Raw genomic sequence first — 9,267 nt, 5'->3', positions numbered from 1 at the left:
TCTGTTCTGTTCCTCCTGCTCTGCTGTGACCTCTCTGCCGTGCTCTCTCTCCTCTGGCTGGTCACATCTGGTCTTCTCTCTGGATCCCTATTAAAGAAAGTAGCCACAACTACCCCCATAAGTAGCACATTGAGCCTACCAACATGTGTCTTAGAGTTTGCAATGGAATCGCTTTGGCATTATCCGATCCTTGGCACCGGCAAGTAATTTGTAAACACAGCACCCCAATTACAAGACACAGCAAACAAGCATTTCACAGCAGAAGTGAGTGCACCGCAAACCACTGAAAAATCGCAGCCAAGTCAGATCATTGTTTCCAATCAGTCCAATCAGCTGGTCACTGTGTCCCCCCCCAGGAAACAGCTGAGGGTAGTTGGTTATCAACGCAAAACAAAAATCAAAACAGAACGTGAAACCAAGCACTGCACACAACAGGGTAAACACAATAGGCCTACTAAAAAAATACACATGGTCACACATGTAATATCATGTAGTACACAATTCAACACACTACATATATACACAATACAACAATAAATAAAATGTAACAATACAAGACTGTTGTAGAACACAGACCGCAATGCACTGACACACAATGAGTACGGGAGCTTCCAGAGCTGGTGTGTGACTGTGGAAAATTGTATGTGTAGTTGTGATACTGCACAGTATACATGTTGAATTGTACTGTAGTAATTGGTCAGTTTACAAATTGTTCACTACTAGTGTGTATATCATTTAGTTATAGGTTAGGTTTTAGGCTTTAGGGTGGCAGGCTTATTACATTGTCTCATTACATTATATTGCCCCTTTCCCATTCAACTTTAGAAAACGATGACAACATGGTTTAAAGCTGTAAAATCAATCGGAGCTCTAGATCTAGTTGAGAATTAAATATTCATATTGGCATGACATGCTGGCTAGTAGTAGCCAGTACCAGTTCTGTACAACAAGGTGGTCAAAACATGTATCTAAGACACAAGGGTTGCGCTTGGAATACGACACCATCTTATAAATCCCATTATACGGTTTACTATTTGCAATGACGGGGCTGAAAATGTGATTTATGTCCCATTTGAATGCTATGGTCTGTTGACATGAACACTAGCTAGTTAGCTAATAATAGCAGATTTGTATTTAACAATTAAACGTATACACAGGGATAAAGCATGTCCCTCTATATGCGCGTGTATGTGTTTATTGTTGTACACACACCACAATATTACAAAACAATAAAAACAGATGAAAACACCGTGGGGATAATTTAGGACCTACCACTGTTTTCCATGAGGATCGCAGGGCTGGCGCTCTGGTCGAAACTCGCGCGACTCGCGTGCCATTCGCCTCTTCCGGTATTTCAGCCAATCATAACACTGATAGTCGTACAAACCAATCATATTCATTTGGGGTTATTGCCCATGTTCTGGGTATGTGTCCTTTCTCCAGAACGTGTATGAAGCGGGGACTCCAGTTGGAGATGGCGATAGTCCTGGTACTATGAATTAATTAGATAGCCGTTGTTGGGCAAACCGTGAGCAGCTAGTTCCACTTGTGTGGAGAGAATGTCCAAGTAGGCTAGGCTACCACCAGAACTGTGCAGTCTAAGCAATCATTGTCAAGATTGTTCTGTCATTGTACCTCAGTGGTGGAACAATCTCCTAGAGACAGCAAGACTTTGGCACATCTCTTTCAACCTTCAAGAAGAAAGTGAAGACTCGTGCTCTACTACGCTAATGCTTGAGCTGCCCCAGTCGAGCCCCAGTCCCTTGGCAGACTAGCCTATATCCATACATACCTTCTGGTGTAAACACGTGGTTTATATGAGCTGTATGCACCGCGGCAAGCATGAATGTTATGAAAATGTACCCCGCCATTCTGCACATGAGCTCACCGTACATAAGGGACGGGGTACTCCGGTGTCATTTCGCAACAAGTGAGTCGAAAGCCCACAGCACGTGACGATAGAGTTCCGCAAAACACAGGAAGGTAATTCCAAAGAGCAACCATTCCCACAAGATGCAAATCTAGGCTATTATTATATTGGTTTCTGTAGCTGCAGCTGTCTACGGTAGAACCCAATTTGCCAAGATAAAGGGGGAAGAAAAGACGAATAATTAATGAAAATGTAGCTCATCGTGTTCATACTTTTTAAAATCTCAAAATGAGACTCCATCTGTTTTCACATCGTTGTGATTCTTAAATGACATGCTACAATTGAAGGCTTGTTACATAGTAGTTACATTAGGCCTACTTGTTACAGTTGCAAGCTCGTTGTGATTGCTACATAGTTGCACATAGGTGCTGTTTCCACGTAGCAGGATATTTTTTTAGCAGGGTATTTTTTTTCTCCTGCTACGTGGAAACGCAACATGTGGATAAAAAAATCCTCCATTATAACAAATGCGTTTCAGACCCCTAAACAGGATATTTTTTTCTCCTGCTATTTTTTTCTCCTGCACCTGGATTTTTAAATATCTGCTACGTGGAAACGGAAGGCCAAAACCAATGCAAAACCAATACAAGCAGGAGAAAAAAATATCCACATATAAAAATATCCAGCTACGTGTAAACGGCACCATAGTTAGTTTTACACTCACATTTAACACAGCCTTCCAGCTACATAATTTCACCTCATCCTCCACCCCAACGAGCCCTATCTCAAGCCTTTCGGAAATGAGTGAGATACGGTTGCCCCAACATATGGGGAGAAAAGGACACAATTCATTAAATTGATTGTAGTAGGCCTACCCTAGCCTACAGTTCTGCAGGTGTTGGGGAAGTTAGGCCTACTTTAAATTGTCATTCGTACAGTTGCAAGTTACCCTTAAAAGAAAAACATGTAGGCCTACAGTAAGTAGGTCTATTTCAGGGTCATTATCATTATAATATGCCTTGGGACATTGAAATTTTGAAAAAATCAAACTGAGAGTACCCGTTTCACTTTATACCCATTTTATTAAGCTACACTTGGGATGTTGAAAATGCATATTGGTCAAGCTTAAACACTTTTTATTAATTAAATACAGAATGTCAAAATATGGGCATTTGTCCACCCTGTCAGGTCCAAATGTTGCATAAAATAGAAAAACAGAAATGTATCTAGCAAAACTTTTTAATAGTTTTTTAAAGTCATCATTTGGATATCACGAAATCACACACAAGGTTACTGTATGTTGCCATGAAGTGCCTTGAGAAACGTCTTAGCCCATGTAAATTATACAGTCCAGGACACGACTGACCCCTTTCAGTTTGCCTACCGTCCCAACCGATCAGTGGATGATGCAGTAGCAAATAGCTTTACACCACACACTGGAGCATCTGGAGAGTAGCGGAGCGTATGTCAGAATGCTTTTCCTGGATTACAGGTTTGCCTTCAATACCATCCACCAGGCTGATTGAGAAGCTGACAGACCTTGGCCTCCTACCTGCAACTAGATTCTGGACTTCCTTTTAGAGAGACCACAGGTGGTGAGAATGGGGGGGGGGGGGTCCTCTGAGCTCACAGTCAGTACGGGATCTCCACAAGGATGCTGCCTCAGTCCTAAGCACTTCACGTTGTATACCCATGACCTTCTCTCAAACCCTGACAACATCATCATCATCAAATGCTGATGACACTACCATCCTGGGGCTCATCAAAGAAGGGGACGAGTCAGGATACAGGTCTGTTGTGAACTACATCATTGACTATGGGGAGACAAACGACCTCATCCTCAACACCGACAAGATGAGGGAAATTATAGTGGATTTTAGAAAACATCCTCCTCCCCTACAGTGTCTTCAGTTAGCAAAGTTAACAGTATTAAATGTGACTTCAAAATGTAGATGAACAAGTTAAAACACTCTGAAATATTATATTGTGTCCTTCTTATTTCCCCATGATAGGGTGGACATGTGACACCGTGCAGCAAGAGAGACAATATGAAGAAAATTAAGAATTAAGGTGTAAATATTTACTGATAAGGGGTCAATGTGTGTCAACCATCATTAGGGAGTGTTAAAATTGTGGTCATGATGTCACTGATGACATCATTTACTATATTAAAAGGCCATTTTACAGCATAATGACAGGGTGGACACCGATTTCAGGGACATGTAGAAAACACTAAATATTTAATTAAACATATGTTCAAAAGGTGCCAGAATTACCCTTTTATGAAAGCTCTTATTGATAACAATAAGACCCTATCAAAATATTTTTCATTTGCTGTTATTTAATGACTTGTTGTACTCATAGATGCACCCACACTTGTGTTGGGGACATGCCAAATTCGCACACCTACACATAAAGAAAGTGATACAAAATTAGGAAAAATAACCCCAAGATGGTAAATTTAGTATAGATATAGTCTTGAGGGTTATACATTTGTAATAGGCTAATAGCTCAGAGCATCCTCATTTTACGTAAATTTTAAAATTAATGTGTGGTTATGGCTGGGACATTCAAAGGTACTTTATAATGATACTGACTCTTCAATTACCGGTACTAGTTTATTAGACCTACTACTAACTAACCTAATTTAACCAACGACGTCTGATGTGATCAGCCTAGCCTACTTTCATTAGCCCATCGGAAAAGTTTTGCACAACAGACAACAGTAGCAACTGCACAAACCTGCCATTGCTCACAAATTTTAACTGTAACAAAACCACTGCAAATTAAATTACTACAAAAGCCCATTAATACCATGCCCACCCACACTCTCAAATTTGTGCCCACCCATACACACAGCCTGGGCCTGTGTTCTGCTTGCAAGTTACGATATGATTAAAAAAAAAAAAAAACAGAGATAAAAAAAATCTTGTCATTCTTTTTAGAAGTAACTAAATAAATTACACATTTTCATGTTGTAAGTGTTGCATTTACAGTTATATTATTGCTTGGGCTAATTAATACAGTGTATCACAAAAGTGAGTAGGCTTAGACCTCTCGCATTTCTGCAGATTTGAAAGTAGGCCTGGGCCCATATCTTTTCATGGGACAACAGTAAATAAATTAAACCATGACACAAGGAAAAGCTGTTAGTATATAGTGATAACTGTTTTAATCTATCGCTCTCAAAATAATTCAAAATACAGTCATGTCTTAACCCCTGGCAACAAAAGTGAGTGAACCACTAGTTCATGATCAGTAGTCACACTACATAGAAATGCTAAGTAAAGACATGTCGACTGTTTTCTTGTATATTCTCATGATATTGGAAAAGTCGGCGAGATGCACAAGCATATAAAATTGGATTTACACAGCTATTAAAAATGGTCAAAGTTTTAGCCACATCATGACTTGCATCCCAAATGCTGTCAAGTTTTTTTCAATACAGATGGATTGCTTGACTCCAGAGCAATATCAAGAATCTTCACAAGGTTCAACATGTGGAAAGGGATCCACAGTACCATAAATGTTACTATAATGGCAATGACCAACTTGGCCAGTCTTGGGTTGCTGAAGAAGGGAGTCTGGCTGACCCTCTTGTGGAGGCAGAGGTAGGAGCCCGCAAGGACGGAAAAGGGAAGGACAAACCCCAGAAGCGTTTGACACAGAAGAATGACCAGAGTCTCTTGATCAAAGGTCCTCTGACACAGGGCCGGTTTTTAGCATAGGCCGGCTAGGCGGTCGCCTAGAGCGCCATGTGAAGAAGGAGCGCCGAAATGGCGCTCTCCTATGCGTAATTTTGCGATATGAAGTTTTTTTATGAAGTCGCAATCAACAAAGAGTGGCGAAAGCGCTCCTCACGGCAAAGCGCCCCTCAGCCAATAGTAATATCTCTTCCAACTGTCTCTGGGAAGTCTGTGAACCAATAAACAGACAGTTCTGAGAAAGGGGGCGGGACGAGTGACAGCGTTCGATCTATTTTGAATTCGGAGACTCACTCGAAAGCAAAGAAATTCGACAGAGAAGAACAATCTCTAGGGGGGAAATGCATTGGCCACGGTGTAGTACGGGGCGTTGACTGAGGACACGAGTGGATGGAAAATTAACTCCCTTGCGCATGGTCATTGGTCAGTGGGTGCGATGGATACAATTTTCGTACTCCCTTGCACATTATCAGTGGGGGCGACACCATGATGGATAATTTGTGGCCAATTAACGGCAGCTGTTGGTCAGCAGTAATTGCTGGGGGTAATTAAGGACAGCTGACAGACATTCACGCTGTCCTATGACCTGTTCCACAGTGAATAACATTTCCGTACTCCCCTTGCCATCATTTCCTACTACGCTGTTATGACGCGAGTAAGCCCTCTTGTCTCAAGCCTCTTNGCAGTGTTGCCAGATTGGGCGGGTGCCCGCCCAATTGGGCTTCTTGGGATGAGCGTCGGCGGGCAAAAACGGGAAAAATTGGCCATTTGGCGGTTTTTTAAGCCGTTTTGGGCCCATAGAAGTCAATGTAATTTGTTGAATTTGGGCGGAATTTAGCTTATTTTGGCGGTTTTTGAGAGCATTTTGGGCGGGATTTGGTCAGACACATCTGGCAACACTGCCTCTTTGCTCGAAAGACAGAGAGGGCAAGCGCAAACAGTTAGTGCTGCTCTGCTGGATGGAGATTATTATGTTCTCATTAAACCACTCATTGTATGATGTAGGAGTTTCAGAGGGTGTTTTGGGAGAAATCGCTAGTTAGCATGCTAACATTAGCCAAGTATGACAAGCAATGAAATCCAGTAAAGTAGCTGTTAGTTAGTAGCCAACTCTCTAACACCCACCTGGTATCATAATACTTGCTTAGGTTGACAAGCAATGTAAAGTAAGACTGGTGCAATGTTTAAAACAATTTTAGCTGCCATATCTCCTTCCATCCACATGAATTACCTGCTTGTTGTAAGCTTAAAAAAACGTGAATTTCCAGACCAGAATGACATAGCCTACATTAATCATGTAACAGAACCATGCACAGCAGACAAGTGAGGCTATTTACTATATTTTGTATATTATGAAATTCAGTAGCGTGACAGCTCTTCTCCCTTTCTCTCACCCTGCCCCTCCAGTTCAAACACATAGGCCTAGATAGCCCCCTTCTCATTCTCCTACTCACAAATGCACCACTATTTCCAGTCCAGAAATGAAATTGGTTTGGAAGACAGCACAAATGGGTAGCTTATTAAAATTGTTATGCTGCCATGCTTTGTGATGCTGTAGGTAGTGTAGATCAAGGCAGACCTCCTTGGTAGGCTTATTGTCTAGCCTACACATGCATTTTACATGCAAATGTAGGCCTACTGTATCACTCTCCTGGCATTTCAATTTCACGTTACAATTCAAACACATTGATAACCTCCCTCTCATCTGGGGTTGGGGGCCCCACCACCATCACATCCAACACACCACACAGTGAAGCTACTTTCATGCGACTCAATCTGATGTGTTGGTCGCCTGTCAAAAAGAACCATAAATCCATTTGATGAAAAACGGTTATTGTTCTTGATGCTATTTAGTTAAGCTTACTACGGATATTACTCCTGTGTTCTGTATAGGGTGGCCATCGGTCCGTTTTTACGACCTGTTCACGACATCCGTGTGTCCCTCTCTTTGTCTTTCCTTTCCTCCTAGCCTTTTGCTTATGGCCTCGAGCTGCGAGGCAACGTCATCGACGCAAACTAGACCTTGATAGTCGGTCGCGTTTCCGATATCTGCGGCCGCCATGTTACTCCAGATATAACCTCTCGCCCAGCGAATTAACTGTATTGCTGTCGCCTTGTGTCGGGGAAATCTCCGTGCAATAGCCATATATGAAGTTCATTAACTGACTGTATGAAAGTTAAATAAGGCAACTATATTAGCCTATTGCCTACTGTCTGTTTCCTATTTTTTCCTGCACTGTTGGCAACGCATTGGCCTAGTGCAATTAAGTTTGTCCGCTAAATGCCTTTACAACGATACGAGGGTTCTCACAACTTTACAAACAGGGCAAAGAAACGTCTTTCTGCACGGGCGCTGTCTGTATTTTGAGCTCGTGTTGTTGGTTATCCAGCGTCTGCATGAAAAAAAGGTTGACAAAAGCGGTTTGCCTCCCTTAAAACACCGCTGATAATACTTCTGACCAACTTTGAATAAAGTAAATCAAATTAATGGTTGGCTATTAGGCCTACGAATGCACGACTACCCAAAATACATGTAAAAAAAAAATAAAAAAAATGAAATAGCCTACACAGACAACAACGGAAGGATTTGTCTATCGTAACCTGCCGTCTGATTCAATAGTAAGTGGTGATGACTCCTTTATCGGAGTGAGGTAATGCAATGCGAAAATCCTTCTACCCCCAAAAATATTGTTTTAGGCCTTCAAGTAAAACTGCTGTTGGCAGCTGAGTTAGTCTGAGGTAAGATGGCAGCGCTGTTCCCTGATTTCTGCCTACAGTTTAGAATGCCAACTTCTCCACGGAGGCGGGGATTCGGCAAGTCGAAGCAATGGGTGCGCGCTAGGACGCTAGGTTAGAAAGTTAAGGGGCGGGGTTGTCCGGCCGAAGTCCGGACAGCTGGTCACCCTAGTTCTGTAAGGTATAAGAAAGAGGAAAGAGGGGGGGGCGCCAGAACTCAAACTCGCCTAGGGCACCAAATAAGCCAGAACCGGCCCTGCTCTGACAGACAAAATGTTTGCCTGTTGAAATATCTGCTTTAACAGTAGCAGAGCTGGAGAGAATCAGAGCAATAGTCCAGAGGCAGCAAAGCAGAGCCCCTTCCCCTCTCCTTCCCAGCTTGTTCCAGTGGCGTCGATGCAGAACCAGCCGATACCTCTGAACACTCATCAGAGTCACGGTCAACACGGCAGAGTACCCACTAGTGAACACAAAGAGGTAAAGGAGTTTGCAAAGAGTACGACCCAATGCCCAGTCTATATTATTGTTGTATATCCACAATGGTATGGCGATGAAACGCAAGATGTCTGAGACGGCCAGATTCAATATCAGATGGATGGTGAAGTTGTCTTTCTTAAAGTGGCGAAGGATGAACACCACCACAGAGATATTTGCAGGGAGACCCTTTTGATAAGTGAGCCACTGATAAGTGAGCCAGTGTGTTGGACACAAAATGAACAGATGAAGGAAGGAGCAGCCTTAAACATGCAGTGGTTTTGACGTACAGGCCAGATAGTGGCAAAGCCAACACCTTGAATGTTGGCTTGCAAAGTTTGTATTTTTTGCTCATTCAAATTTCTATTATGCTGTCTTTAATTTAATTTTAAATTTAAATTGAATTTAAATTTAAAGCGTAACGTTTGCTTATCTTTATTTTACGAAACATGGGGTATGCTTGCTGATTGACATGACAGCATA

This window comes from Engraulis encrasicolus, chromosome 22 (assembly GCF_034702125.1).
Source record: "Engraulis encrasicolus isolate BLACKSEA-1 chromosome 22, IST_EnEncr_1.0, whole genome shotgun sequence".
Lineage (NCBI taxonomy): Eukaryota > Metazoa > Chordata > Actinopteri > Clupeiformes > Engraulidae > Engraulis > Engraulis encrasicolus.
The sequence above is the reverse complement of the archived record's forward strand: the minus strand, read 5'-3'. Positions refer to the sequence as shown.